Raw genomic sequence first — 22,269 nt, 5'->3', positions numbered from 1 at the left:
CCTCACTCCCTTCTTTTTCCTTCCTGTATGACAGATTTTCCCTTGGGTTCCTTTTACCATAAGGTGACAACTGTCTGACTTTTTCCCACCCTGATGTAATAGCACAAATGCCTGCACATAGAGGATTTCATCATCCTTCACAGAATAGCTATTGAGCCACCCAAAGGCCACCATAAAACCATAAATAGCAATTGATAATCTCCAACCATTAAAAGGATGCCTCTTGCCTTGGCATCAACCAACTGGGCTGAATTCTGGGATGGGGCTTTTGGTGATTCTAGGAACAAAGTGGAACCTTTCTCCTGTCCCTGAGAATGTCCCACTTTCAGACAGGAACAGACAGGTTTTTTTGTTACTGTTCCTTTCCTCCACTTGACATCAGTCTGTAAATGGAGAAATGGTACTAAAACAAAACAGAAAATCCTAAATAAACCCTCAAGTTTGGTCTGAGGGTTTTACACAGCACAAGAACCACAAACTCAACCCCCATGCAACGTGACTCTTTGGAGAGCTATTGGATCCAGGCCAACAACACAGGAGACCACAAACGATGTAATTAACACAGCAAGGGGGACAGTACATGGTCCACTGGGTCTCAAGATAACCCTGCCTAAACCCCTTGTGGAGATCCTAACAGCTACTGTGGCCAAGCATTGTTAAATACAGGACAAACAAAGCACAAAGGGCACACAGAAATGCTGGCATCCGAATAAACAAACTGCTTCACAAATTGGGTGAAAGTCCGGCCATCACTTTCTCTCTCCAACAGGGTACCCCACTCAAATACAAAACAAATCGGTCTATTCTGGAGAATGAAAGCCCCAAACGGAGAAGAAATAAAGTTTCTGGCTGTACACCCTGGAGCGACTTACCCTACTGTATGGAACCTGTCAGCTCCCAGATGTCCATTCCTTGCTCCAATTGCCAAGTGCTGGGGCAGCCGGTGCCGCTTCGGGTAATTTTGAAGGGAAGATCCTCAGGACAAGAGGTCCCAGTAGCTGCTAGGGCCTTACTGGAACCCAATCAGGGCAGACTGGCCGCAGCAGCAAGGCTCCTGGCTGGCTTCACCAAAATTCGTTACCAAGTCTAAGTTCATACTGCTTGCCACACGACAGGTTAATCAATCAGGAAATGAGGTGTTGGGGCGAGGAATAGCCATTTTATCTGGAAAGCCAGCAGACCGAGAAGATGGCAAACGAATGTCCTATAGAACCATCTTCCCGAGTTAGAATTCAAGCTTCTTTTATACCAAAAGGGAGAGGGTAAGGTCCTGGCTCCGGGCAGACTCTGGAGGGGATGTGTTACTTTCTTCCATCCTGCAGTTATTCACAGGTGGGCCTGGTCAGGATGTTTCCTGTGGGGTAAACAAAGGTATTTTAGATTAAAGCTCATTACCTGGGAGGCAGGGTTCCCAGAGATGGGCCATTATGTATAATTTAAACTTATAGGCAACATAATTTTAGTGATTAACTTGTAATAGAATACAAAGTTTCTTCACTATTACATAAATTTATCTCCCTGGAAAATTAAACTACATATAGGAAGGATGTATAGTATCATCTTTAAGGTTAGCCTTTGGTACCAAACCCATTTAGGTTTTTTCCCCCATATTTAAAAAATTTATTATTTTTAAAATATTGAGGTATAGTTGATTGACACACCCATTTAGGTTTAACTCCTGCCTTAGCTACTTTACTTGCAGTATAAACTTGAACAAGCCACTTAACCTTTCCAAACCATCCTCACTCCTAAAATGTGTTTTTTTTGTGTGTGTGTGAGTGTGATACTGTGATATATAATGAAAAATATACGTTTGGTTTTTGTCCGGTTCCTGGCACAGAGCTCCTAAAACCCTTGGAATTTCCTGGGATGGGAGCAACAAAGGTGTCTTTTGTAATGTTAATGAGGTGACTTTGGGACTGCACCTGAGGATGGGGGTTGGTTGCCAGAAGTGACTGGTGACTGGAAAGTCTGACCGTTCAGTTGTGTCTCCCCCTCCCCCCCATGACCTCTGAGGAGGGAAGAGGGGCTGGAAGTCAAATCAATTGCTGGTGGCCAATGATTTAATGAAGCCTCTATAAAAACCCAAATTGATGGGGTTTGGAGAGCTTCCAGATTGGTGAACACGGGGCGTCAGGGAGAGTCGTGCACCCAGAGGCCTTGGAAGCTCTGTGCCCTTTCCCCATACCTTGCCCTAAGCATCTCTACCACCATGCTCTTCCTGAGTCATATCCTTTTATAACAAACTGGTAATCTAGTGAGTAAAATGTTTCTCTGAGTTCTGTAAGCCACTCTAACAAATTAATCAGACCAAAGAGTAGGCTGTGGGAACCCTGGATCTATAGCTGTCAGAAGCACAGGTGATAACTTGGGCTTGAGATTGGCCTCTGAAGTGAGGGGCAGTCTTGTAGGACCCCTTAAGCCACTGGATCTGACACTGTCTCCAAGCAGATAGTGTTGGAACTGAGTTGAATTGTGGGGCACTCAGTTGGTGTCTAAGAATTGCTTGGTGTGCGGTGAGAACCCCACACATCAGAACTTGGTGTCAGAATTGTAGTGAGTATTAAAGAAGAAAATATATGCAAAGCATGTAATATAGTTCCTGGTACATAGAAGATGCTCAATAGAAAAATAATACATATTTGTTGCATGCCTAGGATATACTAGTCCCTGGGCAAGGCACTGAGGACAAAATAGACAGGGTCTCTGTTCTCATGGTGCTTATAGGCTGGTGGAACTGGTGCAGTTAACCAATGCTTGGGAAGAAGATCTTCCTCCCTTGTGTCTATCTTACACAGCACAAAACAAAATAAAATGAAATATTGGTAATTATCTGGAAAGCTGATCAAAGAAGAGGGCCAACCTTCTCTCTTTGCACACATTACACTCAGATACCTGGAAGTTACATTTGACTCTCGCTCCCAGCTCTGCATTTTATCAGCCCCCAAGCCCAGCCTGTTCTGTCTTTAAATCCAGTTTCTTCTCCAGTGGAGTTTTATACTTTATAGCAACATCATTTTGGCCTGATTTACCAAAACACCCTCCAACCTGTTTTACCTAAGTTCTCTTATTAAAAAACATATTTATTGGACACCTGCTCTATGCAAGATGCTAAGAAAAAATTAATAAAAGAGAGGTGCTGTGATAAAGGTTTACCTAGGAAACCAGGGTGGGGTAGGAACACCTGGTTATGTGGATGTTGAGGTCAAAAGAAATATCTGGGCTGCAAAGAACGAATTGGGAGTGGAGGAGGCTCCCTAGGAAAAGGCTGTAGGATAGGAGTTGACCTGGGGCAGGGGAGGGCAGCATAGAAGTTTAGGAGCAAGCAGCTAAGGAAACTAAGGAGATGGGGAAGCAGCCAATAGGGAAAGAGAAACAGAAAACGGGGAGGGGCCGGGGAAACCAAGGGAAGAGATTGTTTCCAGAGGGGGAGAGGGGTCGGAAGTTTCTGACACAACTGAGAAGTCAGGGAAAAACAGAAAAGTGTTGAGAACCTTCAGGTCATTGGTGACCACTGTGAGTGTACAGTTGTCCCTCTGTACCCCCAGGAGGGTTGGCTGCAGGACCACCACCTCCTCCCCGCTCCCCCACCCCAGGATACCAAAGTCTGCAGACGCTCAAGTCTCTTACAGAAAATGGCGCTGTATTTGTATATAACCTACGCACATCCTCCCATATACTTTAAATCATCTCTAGATTATTTAGAATACCGAGTACAATGTAAATGCTGTGCAGATAGTTGCCAAGTGAGTGGCAAATTTAAGTTTTGCTTTTTGGAACTTTCTGCGTTTTTTGTTCAAATATTTTTCATCCTCGGTTGGTCACATCCTGTGGATACGATGGAATCTGTGGATACAGAGGGCCAACTCTAGTTTCAAGGGAGTGGTGGGGACAGAAGCCAGATCCTAATGGGTAGAACAGCGAGTGGGAGATGAAGAAGGGGAGGAAGCGAGTGTGGGCGACTCTTCCTTTGGAGGAAGGGAGAGAGGTGAGAATACAAACGACTCAACACCATGTGCTGTGTGATAACCAGTGATTCATAGAAGAGGCAGGACATACACCAGTTACCCTGGGGCGTCTGGAGGCTGACTGCTCAGCTGTGTAAGCTGACTCTGCCACTTGCTCTCCGTGTGACGCTGGGCAAGTTATTTTACCTTCAGTACCTCAATTCCTTCATCTGTAAAATGGGGAGAGTACTAGCGTCTTGCTCTCTGAGTTGTTGTAAAGATTAAAGTGCCTGGGGTATAGTAAGGGCTAAACATGTACTAGCCTTTATTACTCTATTTGAGATGCTATAGAAACACAGGATAAGACTTGTTCAATTCTGTTAGGTGAGCAGAGTCAGAGAAAAATTTGTAGAGGAGTCTTCGAAGCTGGATCATAAAGGGTAAGATGTTTTTTTTTTCAGGTAGAGGAAAAGGAAATCAAAAAGCATACATGAGAGTTCAGCGCAAATTAGATAAACGAAGGCAAGTAAATGTGAAATCACAGGGTGAGTTTGGTCAACAGTCACACCAGGAATTTAGAAAGATCCATTTGTAAGATTTTTTTTTCTTCCAGTTCTATTGAGATATAACTGACATGCAGCTGTATAAGTAAGTTTAGGGTGGACAGCATAATGATTTGACCTACATACATCGTGAAATGATTACCACAGTAAGTTTAGTGAGCAGCCATCAACTCATATAGATACAAAGTAAAAGAAAAAGAAAAAAAAGTCTATTTCTAAGATTTAAACTTTTTTCTCTTAAAATCTTTTATTTTGGGCTTCCCTGGTGGCGCAGTAGTTGGGAGTCCGCTTGCCGATGCAGGGGACGCGGGTTCGTGCCCCGGTCTGGGAGGATCCCACATGCCGCGGAGCGGCTGGGCCCGTGAGCCATGGCCACTGAGCCTGCGCGTCCGGAGCCTGTGCTCTACAATGGGAGAGGCCACAACAGTGAGAGGCCCGCGTACCGCAAAAAAAAAAAAAAAAAACTTTTATTTTGAGATAATTGCAGATTCACACCCAATTGTAAGAAATAATACAGAGAGATCTCGTATATTCGTCACCCAGCTTCTTTCCCCAAGGGTACCATCTCGCAAAACTACAGTGTCACAACCAGAGAATTGACATTGGTACAACCCACCCACCTTATTCAGATTTCACCAGTTTTGCATGCACTTGTGTATGTGCATTAATTTTATGCTATTTTATCACATGTACATATTCATGTAACCATCACCACAGAACTGTTCTATCACTATAAATGTGTCCTTTATGCTACCCTTTCTCAGATTATTTTTATGTTTGCTGCTTAGAAGAGAAAGAGGAGGACGGTAGAGGAAAATATCTTTTTCTCTTTTCCTTGGGTGAAAGAAAGGTCTGCCTTGGGAAAATTCTGAAATAATTGGGCACCTGCCTTCTTCCCTTTTGGAGGCTTCGAAATACCTTGTGTATTTGTATTTCCCCAGGAAAATCTCCTTTGCTAAGTGATAGAAGAATAGTCATTGATTAAACTAATTCATACTTAGATAGGAATGACTTAAAGATCATTAACTCAGCCAGAAGAAACTGTAGTTTTAAAAAGAGGATGCTTGCTAGCCCCAAACTATTTCTCCTGGGTATTTATTTGCAGTCTAACAAGGTGAAATGAAGCAATTCAGATAGTGTGGGGCAAGATAATTTGGGGACAAAGATTATTATCATTTTTTAATAAATTTATTTATTTATTTATTTTTGGCTGCATGGGGTCTTCGTTGCTGCGCACGGGCTTTCTCTAGTTGTGGCGAGCAGGGGCTACTCTTTGTTGCGGTGTGCGGGCTTCTCATGGCAGTGGCTTCTCTTGTTATGGAGGCGTGGGCTTCAGTAGTTGCGGCACGCGGGCTCAGTAGTTGCAGCAAGCGGGCCCTAGAGTGTGCGGGTTTCAGTAGTTGTGGCTCGCAGGCTTCAGTAGTTGTGGCACACAGGCTCAGTAGTTGTGGCTCATGGGCTCTAGAGTGCAGGCTCAGTAGTTGTAGTACACGGGCTTAGTTGCTCTGGGCATGTGGGATCTTCCTGGACCAGGGCTTGAACCCATGCCCCCTGCATTGGCAGGAGGATTCTTTTTTTTTTTTAAATGTCTTTATTGGAGTATAATTGCTTTACAATGGTGTGCTAGTTTCTGCTTTATAACAAAGTGAATCAGCTATACATATACATATGGCAGGTGGATTCTTAACCACTGCGCCACCAGGGAGGTCCAACAAAGATTATTAAAAAGACCAGCTTTGTCTTGAAATCTGACCTTTTGATACAACCTCATAAGCAGGTTTTTTCAACTGAATTTTATAACTTCTTTTTTGTCTACTTCTGTACCTTCAGGTTTTCTTAGAAGCTCCATATGGTTTTCCACAGTGTTTCCTGTCATGGTAGCATGGAAGAGACAGACAAGAGAAGAGGGGAATGTGTAGCAGCAGATGTAAAAATTACGTGTTTCTAAGTCATGGATACCTGTAAAGGTAACCACATGCTATTTTAACTCCCTCTTGCTTAAGATATCAATTCTATGCTTCGTTACTTGTACTTCTTTTTTTTTTTTTTTTTTTTTTGCGGTACGCGGGCCTCTCACTGTTGCGGCCTCTCCTGTTGTGGAGCACAGGCTCCGGATGCGCAGGCTCAGCGGCCATGGCTCACGGGCCCAGCTGCTTCGCAGCACATGGGATCTTCCCGGACCGGGGCACGAACCCGCGTCCCCTGCATCGGCAGGCGGACTCTCAACCACTACGCCACCAGGGAAGCCCTACTTGTACTTCTTGAAAAATATTGTACATATATCACAACTACAGACAAAAAGCTGTTACCGTTAGTGAGGGAAAACTTGGCAGTATATTTATTATTTGTGTTTTGGTTTCGATTTCGATTTGAAAAGCAAATTGTTTGGCTTCATGAGTGTCCCCGGTCTTGCCGATGGCCCTTGCATATCCAGGCCGTGTGGTGCTGGCTTTCTGGAGAATCGCTTTAAATGAATTGTGCTATTTGCCTGTGTTGGCAGAGCAGTAAGAAAGAGCCCTGTGAAATGCACCATCACATTTACTGTAAGGACTCTGTTGAAAATGGACTTCATTACATTACGTGGTGTTCTGTTTACGAGGATCCTTAAGAGGCTGTCTTTATTGTCAGACTATAAAGAATAGTTGTGCTTCTCTTAATCATATGGTTTGGTTTGATGATATAGGCTCCATCATTGTGTTTGGTCTCTGCAAAGACTGCTAGAAAGCGTAAATACATCTGTGGTTCAAGCTAAGCAAATCCTGTACATTTCACGTACTGGCCTAATTCCTGGCTCCACTGACATTCCTCTTCTCTAACCTCTTTCCCATGTGCTCCAAATTCATGTTCTTTTAATATGTGGTGTGTATCTTTCAAGTTACCTTAAAATTTTTTGAGGTAGAATAATAGTTTAAGACCATGAGAGCTGGAGTCAAAATGTCTCATTTCAAATCCTTGTTTCACCATTACTGACTGTACAGCCTTGGGCAAGTTGTTTAATGGCACGAAACCTCCGTTTTCTCATCTGTGAAATGGGGATAAGAGTCTTTACTTCATAGAATTTGGTGGATTAAAGGAAATAAATCATGAAAAATACTGAGCACAATGCCTGGCACATAGGGGGCATTCAACAAATTCACATTGTTATTGCCATTCCATTATCTTATGTCAATAGTAAACATGATATAAACATACACATATATGAAAACATCTGATTGTAACTCTTAGGAAATTAAAATGAGTCTGCCTCCTCCATGTTTATTTGAGATTCACATGCCTTGATATTCATAACAAGAAGCCAATTTCAGGAAATAGATTTTCAAGTGTTAACAGCTCAGATCAAGACAAAAGATTATCCTCGATAATTAGCGTCAGTCTCAGATGGCTATACAGAAACAGTGCTTTTTCTATTTGTGTCTCTTACTACTCCTATGAGCTAGTGTTCTGTCTTTAGGCTGATGTATCTATATACATAGTAGTTCTAGAAATGCTAGTGAAATGCAGAAGATAATCCTATCTTGCAATTTAAATGAAGTATGGCACAGATCATTTCAGAAAGGAATATTCCAGACAGCGAGAAGTAGTTCTTAGCAGCATGAAAGACCAGAAACAATGGTAGATCTAATTCTGCAAAGAGCACAGCCATGCGCTGAGTGCACCATTTCATTTTTACGACATAGATTTAATTTCATGTGACAATTTGGCATCTTTTTCCTCTGGTCTTCCTTTTTTCCAAAGAGCCTTGTAAATATGAAAATGCAACCAAACAGGAAAAGATTAAATTTGTGCGACTCTGCTTGCAGGGTACTGTGGTTACTATGAAGGCAGTAAATGAACAAAATAGATTAAGGAAAATGCCAACAATAGTTGTATGATCTAAATACATCTAACACATAACTAATGAGGATTCTATGTGCACAATAAAATGTCACCCTATATATCTAGCTTATTGTTTCCAAGACCATTTCCATCTATCATATTTATCAAAGAAATGTAATAATTCTTCAGGGTATCATAGTCATTTATGCAATATATCCCTCTCTTTACCAAGGTAAGAAGGAGAATTTGCCTCAGGTTTTTTTTGAATACTGTCTATCAAATCTTTTGCAACAGTCCTTTATTTAATTAAGATAGTTAAAGTTAGCACATTTACTATATAAATAAATTATATTTATTATATATAATATTTATCATACATAATTTATATTTATTATAAATAATAATTTATAATGTTTATTATATATAATTTACTTATATAATAAATGTGCTTTATTTATATAGTAAATGTGCTATAAAAATAATTCTCAGTGACTTATACCTAAATATTAAAATTTTTTTGTTGCTTATAAGAAAATAATAATACATTGCAATTTACTGTGCAAAAAATGTAATAGGAAGGTTTATCTCATTCAGATTCCTACTGAATTCATTTATTGCATTACACAGCTCATTTTAGGTCTCATAGTGCTTTTAAAAAATAGAATATATATATATATTTATTTTAATCATACATGATCATTGATTCTTCTTTTAAATGTCATTTGATGATACAGAATTTCCTATTGTGACTTAGAAAACATAAGTTAGAGATTGGAGGTCCAATGACGTTTTTTTCCTCCCCTTTTTTCAGTCTTCTTGTGCAGTAATTTTAGAAAAAGACACTCAGGGAGTCTTTGATCATCTGTTCCAAATTGTCAGTCTAACACCAGCCTTTATAGATGTGCTGGTTTCTGTGACGTGTGGAAGTCAGGGCCATTAATGTTCTTATAATGGCCAGCTCAGTGGTTACTACATCACCTGCGGCAGGTCGGCCTGTCCCTTTTCCCTCGTATTTCTTGTCTGTTCCTGGGAGAAGAGAAATTCTCATTCTATCAGGATGGTGCTCATCAAACTTCTGAAATGCACTTAGAAGACTATGGTCAAGGATGGTACACAGAGCAGTCACTGATGTATGTCTAAGTGTCTTTCTTTCATCCATTTATTTCCATAAGGAGTCAGTATTACTACTGCAACTTTTGGATGGTAAGACCACAGCACAGAAGGAATTAATGAATTTCTAAAGTAGCGGGGGAGTTGAAAGCAGAAATGAAATTTCCAAAATCTTAATCATCTGTTTTAAATGTTAAGTATTTTGACTTTCAGATAATTCGGTGAAGAATTCTATCTTGATTTAGCAAGACTGATTTTTTTTTTTTTTTGCGGTACGCGGGCCTCTCACTGTTGTGGCCTCTCCCTTTGCGGAGCACAGGCTCCGGACGCGCAGGCTCAGTGGCCATGGCTCACGGGCCCAGCCATTCTGAGGCATGTGGGATCTTCCCGGACCAGGGCACGAACCCGTGTCCCCTGCGTCGGCAGGCGGACTCTCAACCACTGAGCCACCAGGCAAGCCCAAGACTGATTTTTTTTCTTTGCAGTTTGTCTAGATTGCACTGAGATGCATCTATGAGAAAGAAACAGATTTCTATGGGGTATCCATTATTGCCTAATACTTTACATGCGCTAATTCAATTTAGTCCTTATAACATCCCTATGTGGCAAATGTTTTTGTCCCCATTTTATAGATTAAAAACAAAATCTTTGTATTCAAAGAGATTCAAAGAGATCTAGGATGAATCGCAGCCTTCTGGGTTAGATTTAGGATCACCAGCCCAAAGTGGGGAGGAAACCATTGTTAAGTGTTGTAGAATATTTTCAAATTTCACTCTAAATTTTTTGTACTTACTGGTGGTTTTTATGGTTTTAACAAAAAGCACTGTGTAATGAAAAAGAGTGAAAAGGATTTTCTTGCTCTGGAGCATGCAGCTGGCTCATTTTCCTGGAGCATCAACTATTCAAAGATTCGGTGACAAATACAGTTTTTCTTTTCTTTTCTTTTATTGAGGTAACATTGATTTATTACATTATATAAGCTTCATGTGTCCAACATTACATTTCTACTTCTGTATACACTACAGCGTGCTCACCACCCAAAGTTTAGTTTCTATTCATCACTATACAGTTGACCCCTTTTACCCATTTCCTACTCCACCTCTGCCCCTCCCCCTGTGGTAACCACTACTACTTTGCCCTCTGTATCTATGTTAGTTTGGATTTGTTCATTTATTTATTTTTATATTCCGCATATGAGCAAAATCACATGGTATTTGTCCTTCTTTATCTGACTTATTTCACTTAGCATAATACCTTTAAGGTCCATCCATGTTGTCACAAATGGCAGGATTTCATCTGCAATATACTGTTTTCATATTAAAATAATCTCTGATGTTACAGAGTTAACACAAAATTCACTAATGTTGGTATAACATTTTAAAATAAAACAAAAGGGCTTCCCTGGTGGCGCAGTGGTTGAGAGTCCGCCTGCCGACGCAGGGGACACGGGTTCGTGCCCCGGTCTGGTAAGATCCCACATGCCGCGGAGCGGCTGGGCCCGTGAGCCATGGCCGCTGGGCCTGAGCGTCCGGAGCCTGTGCTCTGCAACGGGAGAGGCCACAACAGTGAGAGGCCCGCGTACGGCAAAAAACCCCACAAAAATTCGAAGACCTTCCTGAGAGCTGTAAGGATGTTCCAAACTTCCAGGGGGCAGGGTCTGACTCCCCTCTGTTGTGGGAGCACTTGATGAAAAGTTGGGGAAAACTTGAAACACTGTCTTTAATTATTGCAATTGTTCCCCGGGTTTTGCCACGTCACTTTGTGGTAGGCTTTCAAAGTGGATGAGAATTTACTTCTTAGAAAAATCAACTTTGGAAAATGAATCACTCTCCCTGGGAGGGTGGCAGATCCAATATGTGAAAAAAAATATGGTATTTAGGGAAAGAAAGGAAACTTCTTTTAGCAAGTGCTTAATGTAATCAAGCTTCTATAGATCAAAGTCGGTTAGCGGCGTGGTTGATGTTAGCAATGAGAATAAGAAACGTTGTGGCTCTGCATGCCTACTAGCAGAAACGCCAGAACCCTGAAACTCCCTTGGCCTTTGGTTCTGGTGCCCCTGAGAGCTCATGACTTTTTAATTTTTTTTTTTGCTCATGACATTTTTTGATGGTCACTTAAAATGTCCTGGGATGAGGACAGACGGGGCTCTCCTCAGCCCCCTGTGTTCTTCATCTACCTCTCCTCATCGTTGGGTTGATCCTGGTGTTTGCCTTTGAGCCTCTCCAGTCTCCCGAACTTGACCTTGATGTTACTTCTCAATGGGAGACAGTGTCCTCCAGGACCCATGCACCCATTGCTCCCAGCACTTCCTGTAGCATTGCTCTCAGGCACCTCATTGTAATTGCTCATTTAACTGCCATCTTCTCTGCCAGACTGTAAGCTCTATGAAGGCAGGGTCTGTTGCTGCCTTTCTCTCCCCCCTAAAAGAGGTGCTTAAAAATATTTGATGAATGAGCGAAGGAATGGATCCTCCCATTGCTTTCTCAGAAGTCAGGAGGGCTCTCTTCCCAACAGAGTTACAGTTCTTCACCGGCTCCTAGAAAATCACTACCCGCCTTCCCACCTCAAGGAACCATGGTCAAGTTCCTGTGCATCTAGGTTAGAGGATGTTGGAGAGACACCAAACAGTCCCTTCTGCCAAAAATTAACCAGCGCTGTAAGTCAGAGTCCAGACACTTGGGCTCTTCCCTTTGAGCAGAAGGTGGCTCGTCCACAGCCAACAATATAAAATTAGAGTTGGCTGCTGTCCACCCTCTTTATCTGATGGTGTTATTCCAAGGGCTGACCCATCACTCAACATGTGGTGGTAAAAAGCATGGTTCTGAAGCCAGACTGCTGAGGTTGATAATCAGGTCCATCACTTCTGGAGGTGCGGCTTTGTGCAAATTACTTCACCTTGATAAGCCTCAGTTCCCTCATCTGTGAATTGGGGCTAAGACTGGCCTACCTCCCATAGTCCTCATAAGGATTCAAGGAGATAAACCTTGAAAAGTATTTAACACAGTGCCTGGCACATAGTGTGTCCTATGTATCTGAATACAAACATTCCAGTACTGTTATTTTACTACAGCTGGCAGGAGGCCCTCATGTGCTGGCACTCCCTGAAAGTGTGGCCCGTCTAGGTTAGGCCCCTAATTTGTTTACATACACATGTACACACGTATACATGCAGTTGAGGAGCTAGAGAGCTTATTCTGGAAAATGGCTTAATTGAATTAAGGGAAGCAAAAGCATGCTTGTGTTATGAGTATTATGAGTCTATGACCTAACAAGAAAAAAAAGAAATAGTAACCTATTTCAAGAAAAAGCAATTTCTTCGGCTGCTGGCCCATGAAACTGCAGCAACCTCTGCCACTGTGGACATTACTCTCTGCTCTGGCGTTCCTTCTTAGCTGCTGTGGGATGCTGGACCTGGTTACACATTTTTAACTGAATCAAATACACATCAGGGTCCCCAAGAAGTGAAAACACAGTCAGTGTCTTCCAGAGCGACGTGGGCTTCTGGGTACTCATCTCTGGAGGCCAAGATACCCAAAGCTCAGGGATGAAAGATCTGTTCCATCTGGACAGGGACTTAAGGAATCCCTCTAGAAGCATCTGGGCTATTTTCAGTGGGCACAGCAGCCTGGCCAACATCACAGGGAGACCAGGAAAGGGCCCTTTGTCCACTGCCCAGCCTCCCAGTGAGATGGGTCTCCTGTTTGCAAGCTCATGAATATCAATGAGCTCAAACCACATGCGAAGGAGTCAGAACATATTGCAACGGCCAAATTGCAAGTTGGCTCTTAAAACTTGGCCAAAGGAGCATATGATTCAAACACTGGGGCTGAGGCTGGCACTGTGCCTGAGCCCAAAGGAGGGATGGAAGAAACCTTAGCTCAAACCCCTTGAGGATCAAGAGGAAAGACTGGAGCAGGAGTGCAGAAGCTTCCATTACTGCCACTGTCAACTCGGCCGACCAGTCATCTGGAAGTCAAAGTGGACGGTGTGCTTCACCAGAGTACACGAGAAAAGAGCCCAACGCCCCAGAATATGGAAGCTGCAAGCTGACTTGGCATCAATAAGAACATCATGAACACTGAAAAGCAATAATATTCTTTCATTCAATACATAACTCCCGGGCATTTACTATAGGTCAGGCTCTCTGCTAGGCACTGGGAATACAAAGGAAAAGAGGACAGTTCCTGATCTCAAGGGGTACATAGTGACAGAGGGTGTGTGTGTGTGTGTGTGTGTGTGTGTGTGTGTGTGTGTGTGTGTGTGTGTGTGTGTGTGTGTGTGTGGTGGAGAGGCAGCTAAGGGAGTGAAAGAACAAACAAAACCGAATTTCAGTGTGGCATGTTGTTGCACATCTCAGAAGTCTGTCCCTTCACATTGCCAGGGAGTGATCTGTAATTTGTTCTTCTATTCATCTGTTGATGACGTGTGGTGTTTCCAGTTTGGGACTATTATGGAGAAAGCTGTTATGAATATTTGTGTCTTCACACGGATGTCGATTTTCATTTTGCTTGGTGAATATGTAGAAGTGGATTGCAGGTCATATGGTAAATGTATATTTAACTTCATGAGAAATTGACAAAGGGTTCTCCAAAGTGGCTGTACCATTTTGCATTCCTATCAGCTGTGTATGAGGGTCTTAGTTCTTCACATCTTTGTCCACATTTGGTATTGCCCAAATAAAACCAAAAAAATTCTAGTCATTATGGAGGGTATAGAGTGGTAGCCCATTGTGGTTTTATTTGCATTTCCCTCATGATTGATGATGTTGAGCATTTTTTCCCCCATGTGCTTATTTGCCACTAGTATATCTTTTTCGGTGAAGTGTCTGTTCACATCTTTTGCCCATTTCAAAAATCAGGTTGTCCTATTATTGTTTTGTGAATTCTTTACAAATTCTGATCGACTTAGTTCCAAGTTATAGTTGCTTTTTGGTAGATTCCTTAGAATTTTCTACATGTGCAACCACATAGCCAGTGGATAATGACATCTTCATTTCTTCTTTTCAAAATAGTGTGGCTTTTATTTTGGTTTCTTGCTTTATAACATTGACTAGGAACTCCTGTTGAATAGAAATGGCAAAAGAGGAATTCTTGCCTTCTTCCCAAACTTAGGGGAAAATAATTCAGTTTAAAATTTTTAAGTATGGTGTTAGCTATAGGTTTTTGGTGGACTTCCTCTATCAGATTGAGAAAATTTCCTTCTATTTCTAGCTTGCTGAGAGTTTGTTTGACTTTTTAATCATGATTGGGTGTTAAAAATGTGAAATATTATTCTGCATCAATTGAGCTGATCATACAGCTTCTTTAGTCTGTTAATGTGGTGGATTACATTTATTAAACTTTGCATGTTGAATGAATCTCACATTCCTGAGATAAACCCCACTTGGTCATGATGCGTTCCTTTTTTGTATACAGCTGGATTTGATTGACTAAAATGTTGTTAATGATTTTGTGTCTGTGTTCATAAGGAGTATTGGCCTGTAGTTTTCTATCCTTTTAATTTCCTTTTTTAGTGTTGGTATTAGTGTAATGCTAGCTCCATAGAATAAATAGCAAAGTCTTCTCCACTCTAATTTTTTGTGTAGGATTGGTTTTATTCCTCCATTAAATATTTGGTAGAATTTACCAGTAAAGCCATCTGGACTTAAGGGTTTTCTTCAATTCTACTTCAATTTTTTTAATATAAATTGGGGTATTTAAATTATTTCTTCTTGAGTGAGCTTTAGTTCTGATTTTCTAGGAATTTTTTCTGTTTTATCTAACTTGATGAGTTTATTGGCTTAAAGTTATTCATAATATTCCCTTATTATCATTTTAGTGTATGTAGAATTGTTCATTCCTGATATTGGTAATTGTCCTCTATATACTTTTATTATTCAGCTTGGCTAGAGATTGACCAATTTTATTTTCAAAAGATCAGCTTTCGCTTTCATTGGTTTTCCCTATTGTTTGTCCATTTATTATTTTATTGATTTCTGGTTATTTCTTTCCTTTCCTTTCACTTTGGGTTAAGTTGCTCTTCTTTTTCTAGTTTCTTAAGGTGGAAGCTTAGATTTTTGATTTTGAAGTTTTCTTCTTTCCAATGTAAGCACTGAAAGTAACAAATTTCCCTTATAGCACTGCTTTAGATGCATACCACAGTTTTAATACATGCTGCTTTTGTTTTCATTCAGTTCAACATATTTTCTAATTTTCACGTGTGATTTTTTTTTGACCTATGTGTTATTTAGAAATATGTTGTTTAATTTCCAAACAGGAGTGTTTCCAGATATCTTTCTATTATTGATTTCTTTTTTTTTTAACATCTTTATTGGAGTATAATTGCTTTACAATGGTGTATTAGTTTCTGCTGTATAACAAAGTGACTCAGCTATACATATACATATATCGCCATATCTCCTCCCTCTTGCGTCTCCCTCCCACCCTCCCTATTCCACTCCTCTAGGTGGTCACAAAGCACTGAGCTGATCTCCCTGTGCTATGCGGCTGTATTACTGATTTCTGATTAATTTCATTGTGGTCAAAGAATATGGCACAAATGATTTCAATCCTTTAAAATTTATTGGACTCTTGTTTCATGGCCCCTAATATGGTCTATCTTAGTAAATGTTCCATGTACACTGGAAAATAATGTTTATTCTGCTGTTGTTAGATGGAATGTTTTATAAATGCCCATTAATTTAATTTGGTTGATATGTTATTCAAGTTGTTTGTATCTTTACTGATATTTTGGCCCACATATTTTAATAATTATCGAGAGAGGAGCATTGAAATCTACAGTAATAATTTTGTCTGTTTCTTCTTCTACTTCTATCAGTTTGCTTCATGTACTTTGAAGCCCTGTCAGCATTGTTGTCTTCTTGATGAATTAATCCCCTTATTATTATGATCCCTTGATCTAAAATCTGTTTTGTCTAATACTAATATAGTCAATTCCCTTTCTTTTGCATAGAGCTTGTGTGGCATATATTTATCTTTTTACTCTTTTTTAATAAACTTTTTAGATAACTTAAAAATTACCCTTTTGTTTTTAACCTGCTCACGTCTTTATATTTAAAGTCAGTCTCTTACAGACAGCATATAGTTGAGTACTGCTTTTCCTTATCCAATCTGACAATCTCTGTCTTTTAATGGAGCGCTTTTTTAAAAGAATTGCATTACACTTGATATATAATATTGTATTAGTTTTAGGTGTACAACATAATGATTTGATCTATGTAATAATGGAGTGTTTAGACAGTTTACATTCAATGTAATTATTGATGTGACTGGGTTTAAATTTACCATTTGGGCACTTGTTTTCAATGGGTCCCAATCTATTCTTTGTTCTCTTTTCCCTTCATTTCTATTCATTTGTAGTAATCTAATCTTTTCATGATTCCATTTTATCACCACTATTGGCTGACTAGCTATACCTCCTTTAAACATTTTTTTAGTGGTTGCTCTAGGGTTATTCGACTGATCATAAGTAATCATAGTCTACCTTTAAATAATATTTTATCATTTCATGTGACATGTAAGAACCTTACAAAAGGATACTTCTATTTTCCTCCTCTTGTCCTCTGTATTTGTTGTCACACATTTTGCTTCTACATATATTATAAACCCCACACACTTTATTATGTTTGCTTTAAATAGTCAAATATCTTTTAAAGAGATTAAGTAGGTGAAAGAACGTTTTTGTATTTACCCACATATTTACCATTTCTGGCGTTATTTATTCCTTTATGTGGATTAAAATTTCCAACTGTTATCATTTTCCTTCTGCCTGAAGAGTTCCTTTAACATTCCTGCAGTTCTGCTAGTCACAAATTTTTTGTTTTACCAGGAATGTTTACCTTTCACCTTCATTTTTTTCTTTTTCTTCCTTTGTACAGTATGATTACATTTATAATGTTGGAACATGCGCGTTTAAAAATGCCTAGAGGCTTCGCTGGTGGCGCAGTGGTTGAGAGTCCGCCTGCCGATGCAGGGGACACAAGTTCGTGCCCCGGTCCGGGAAGATCCCACATGCCGCGGAGCGGCTGGGCCCGTGAGCCATGGCCGCTGAGCCTGCGCATCCGGAGCCTGTGCTCCGCAACGGGAGAGGCCACAACAGTGAGGGGCCCGCGTACCGCAAAAAAATAAAAAAATAAAAAAAATAAAATGCCTAGAGCGCTTGCTTCGGCAGCACGTGGACTAAAATTGGAACCACACAGAGAAGATTGGCATGGTCCCTGCACAAGGATGACACATAAATCCAGAAGCATTCCACTTTTTTGCACTTAATGCACTGAACTATATACACTTAAAAATGGTTAACACAGTAAATTTTATGCTATGTATATTTTACCACAATAAAAAATACATAGAAATGGATCTAGAAATATACATGCAAAATTGTTAACATTGACCTACTCCTGGGAAGAGGAGTTTGAGGTGGAAGGCTACTTTCAGGGTTTTTTTCCTTCAATTTTTAAACTTTTTATTTGGAAACTATTTCAAGCATGGAAAGGTTGTATGAGCAAGGGTATTAGCAAGAATACTGTTTACCCAGATTCACCTGCTATTAACATTTCATCCGTTTGCTTCATCATTCTGTCTCTCATACACAGTTGGCCTTCCATATTCATGGGTTCCACATCCTTAATCAACCTCAGACCGAAAATACAGTAAGTCCCCTACATACCAGTGATTGCCATTGGGAGAGCGCGTTCGTAAGTCCAATTTGTTCATTAAGTCCAACAAAGTTAGCCTAGGTACCCAACTAACACCATTGGCTATATAGTACTGTACTGTAATAGGTTTATAATATGTTCCACACAAATAATACATAAAAAACAAACAAACACAAAAAATAAAGAAAACATGTTTAATCTTACAGTACAGTACCTTGAAAAGGACAGTAGTACAGCACAACAGCTGGCACACAGGGGCTGGCATCGAGTGAACAGGCAAGAAGAGTTACTGACTGGAGGAGGGAGAGGAGGTGGGACGTGGTAGAGCTGAAGGATCGTCAGCAACAGGAGATGGAGGGCAAGCTGCACAACAACTTGTAGAGGATGCATGCACATGACAATGTACGCCAGACACGTGAACTAACTTCACGTGACTGGATGTGTGAAAGCACATTTGCATCTTTGAAAGTTCGCAGCTTGAAGGTTCATATGTAGGGGTATGTAGGGGACTTACTGTATTCGGAAAAAATTTCCAGAGATTTCCAAAAGTCAAAACTTGAATGTGCAGTGTACTGCCAATTATTTACAGAGCATTATATTGCATTGGGTATTATAAATAACCTAGAGATGATTTAAAGTATGTGGGAGGATGTGTCTAAGTTATATGCAAATACTACACCCTTTTATATAAGAGACTTGAACATTTGTAGATTTTGGTATCCACAGGGGTCCTGGAACAAAACCCTCATGGATACCAAGGGATACTGAGGGATACACTTTATGTCCATGCAAATATTTTGCTCCTCATCAAAATTTCCTTCTGGATTCAGCATCCACTGATGATTTCTGCTGAACTGATCCTTACTATCATGGTTGCAAAATGGTTATTTTCCAATTCTAGCACTCCCTCTCAATTTACCATGTGGCACTTGGTATTCCATTTTAAGCAGGAACCCTCCCTATTTGTCTCAGTTATTTCTATATTTATTATAGGTATGCACTCATTATACCTATTTTTTCAATGATTTATAATTCACTTCTGTATATAATTATTTGCATGCTCAAATTGCACCTGTTATGGCCAGTGGAGCCCCTACAAGCTGGCTCCTGTGATATGTGATACCCCTCTCCGCATCGTGGTGAGCACTTCCTTAATATCTGGCATAAAAAGATTTTCCAGGCTTTTCTTGTACCTGCCTACCCCAGCCTTGAATTCAGCCATTTCTATGAAGAGTCTTGGTTCCTAAGGAAAGATGTTAGAAACCAAGATCTTGGGGTGGCATATGCTCATTGCTCCTGGAAGTCTTTCCTTCTTGCACCTTTCAGTTGAGTGAACTAGAAACTCAATGGATATTTATACATATACATACATACACATGCACACACATGTATATATGTATACACACATATGTGTATAAATATGCACATAAAATTTAACTGTTCCCTCAATTGAGCGAGCTAGAAAATCAATGGATAGCATATGCATAAATACATGTACATATGTATACACATGTGTACACATACATATATAGACACAATGCAAATATACATAGACATATACGTGTATGCATAAATACATGTACATAATTTAGAAATCATGCATTCATAGCAATAATTTCAATCCATCCAGCCCCACAGGGTTTATCCTTGCTTTTTTCTATTCCATACTGGCATGAGGTTTTTGGTTTTTTTTTCAGTGAGAACCTTGAATCCCCAATACAATACATTTACTTATTTGTTCACTTGCATAAAACATCTAAAATGATTTCAGAATTGCTTCATTATTGCCTCTACACAAACCAAACCTACTGAAAAGAGTTCAGGATTTATTTGTAATTTCCTCCGTGCCCCATTACTCTGCCACAAACTGAGGGCATACAGTCCAATACTGTGTTCAGACCTTGCTCAGATTAGTTCTTTCTTTTTCTGTTTTCCTTCTGTGTAGCTATACAACTCATTTGAAATCTAACTGGTCTGATTTGTTTCAGTTTGCTCTCTATTTTATTTTCCCCATCCCATCCTTATTAATTTAATTTCTGAATATGTAGAAGGTTATATTTCCAAAAGAAAAACTGTACAGAAAGGTATATTCATATAAATGCCACTCCCTCCTCAACCCCTATTTCCATATCCCCTTATATGTAACCAACTTGGTGGTTTTCTGGTTTATCCTTCCTGGGTTTCTTTTTGTAAAGGTAAATAGATAGTCACAGATTTTATTTTTTCTGCTACTATATATGCTCTTTTATAAAACAACTATACTGAGGCATAATTTACATGGTATAAAACTCACCCATTTTAAGTGGCAACTAGACAGGTTATAGTAAATTTATACAGTTGTGCAACCATCACCACAATCCAGTGTTAGAACAGTGCCATCATCCCATTGGCTTCTCACGTCTGTTTGCAGATGATCCCCACTCCCATCTCAGCCCCAAGGTAACCACCGATCTGTGTTCTGTCTCTATAGTTTTACCCCTTCTATAAATTTCACATCAATGGAATTATACAATACGTAGTCTTATGTGTCTGGTTTCTTTCACTAGCATCACGTTTTTGAGGTCCATTTATGTTGTTGACTGTATCCACAGTTCTCTTCTTTTTATTGGTGCACTGTATGGCTGTACCACAATGTGCTTATCCATTCATCAGCTGATGGGCTTTTGAAGTGTTTCCAGCTTTTTGCTTATCATGCATAATGCTGCTATGAACATTGTGTGGAAGTCTTGGACATATGTTTCCATTTCTCTTGGGCAGATACCTAGGAGTGAAATTGCTGGATCATATGGTAAGTGTATATTTAACTTAAGAAACTGACAAACTGTTTTCCAAAGTGCCTGTATCATTTTAAATTCCCATCAGCGATGTGTTTGTATTTGTTATATTAATTGTAAGCAAATGTATTCTCATAAAGTTGCTGAAAGCTCTTATCTTAGGGGGGCCAGTTATTGGCCTTGTAATCATGCTCATTTTTTACTTACAGAGCCCTTTTCTTCATAGGTAGTTCAAAAAGTAAGTCAGATAGACACAGCATCATAAATCAACTATAGTTCAATTTTTAAAAAAAGGGTAAGTCAGATGATTCCTTCTTGAATTATAATGAATTCGGGATGGATGCAACAACAACAAAAAAAGAAAGAAAGAAAAAGGAAAATTGTTTCCTTTCTCTTAATAGGGAATGGAAAGATATAGATCGGGGGTCCCCAACCCTGGACCATGGACTGGTAGCAGTCCATTGCCTGTTAGGAAATGGGCCACACAGCAGGAGGTGAGCAGTGGGTGAGCAAGCAAAGCTTCATCTGTATTTATAGCCGCTCCCCATCGCTCGCATTACGCCTGAGCTCCGCCTCCTGTCAGGTCAGCGGTAGCATTAGATTCTCAAGGGGGAAGAACCCCACTGTGAACTGTGCATGTGACGGATCTAGGTTGCCCGCTCCTTATGAGAATCTAATGCCTGATGATCTGAGGTGGAGCTGAGGCCGTGATGCTAGTGCTGGGGAGCAGCTGCAAATACAGATTATAATTAGCAGAGAGGTTTGACTGCACAGAGACCATAATAAATCAATTGCATGCAGACTCGTATCAAAACCCTATCCGTGAGTGGCAAGTGAAAACAACCTCAGGGTTCCCACTGATTCTGCATTATGGTGAGTTGTATAATTATTTCATTATATATTACAATGTAATAATAATAGAAATAAAGTGCACAATAAACATAATGTGCTTGAATCATCCCCAAACCATCCCCCTTGCCCCCGCCCGCTGGTCCAGGGAAAAATCATCTTCCATGAAAACGGTCCCTGGTGCCTAAAAGGTTGGGGACCACTGATACAGTTAACATTATTAGGGGAAGGACTTTCTAGCCTCAGTCTTTAAAAATAAAGGTCGATTGCACCAGAAACATGAATTTACATTCTTTCTGATAATAGGGCAGAAAGTGAGGTTAGCTTATGGATGAAAGTACCTCTTTTAAATGATAGATACTTGGGATATTGACTAAAGTTAGGATAGGGTCATTAACTTCAAATTTTGAGAAATCAGAAGAGACTTCAAGAATCTAAAGATTTTAAAAAGGACATCTAAAGATTTTAATATAGTTCCCAAGTTGTTATTTTTATTTTGAAAAGAGGGCATGGTCGTTGCAAAGAGGTGATCCTAGAAATGAAAACCACAACTG

General features: G+C 40.1%; 1 long non-coding RNA gene and 1 other non-coding gene across 2 annotated transcripts in view; one reads left to right on the top strand and one right to left on the bottom strand.

The window, feature by feature from the left end:
- Nucleotides 1-852: 852 nt before the first annotated feature.
- LOC125963390 (uncharacterized) overlaps nt 853-22,269 on the bottom strand; it is a 106,025-nt gene continuing 84,608 nt past the window's right edge. The window contains exon 3 of the long non-coding RNA XR_007475279.1: nt 853-1,354. This is a non-coding gene — a long non-coding RNA (uncharacterized LOC125963390). The remainder of the gene's footprint in view (nt 1,355-22,269) is intronic.
- Nucleotides 17,590-17,695, top strand: LOC117197046 (U6 spliceosomal RNA). Its single transcript, XR_004477514.1, has one exon. It is a non-coding gene; the product is annotated as a U6 spliceosomal RNA (small nuclear RNA).

Source organism: Orcinus orca, chromosome 2, assembly GCF_937001465.1.
Source record: "Orcinus orca chromosome 2, mOrcOrc1.1, whole genome shotgun sequence".
In the NCBI taxonomy this organism is placed as follows: domain Eukaryota; kingdom Metazoa; phylum Chordata; class Mammalia; order Artiodactyla; family Delphinidae; genus Orcinus; species Orcinus orca.
This window is presented reverse-complemented; position numbering and strand designations above follow the sequence as displayed.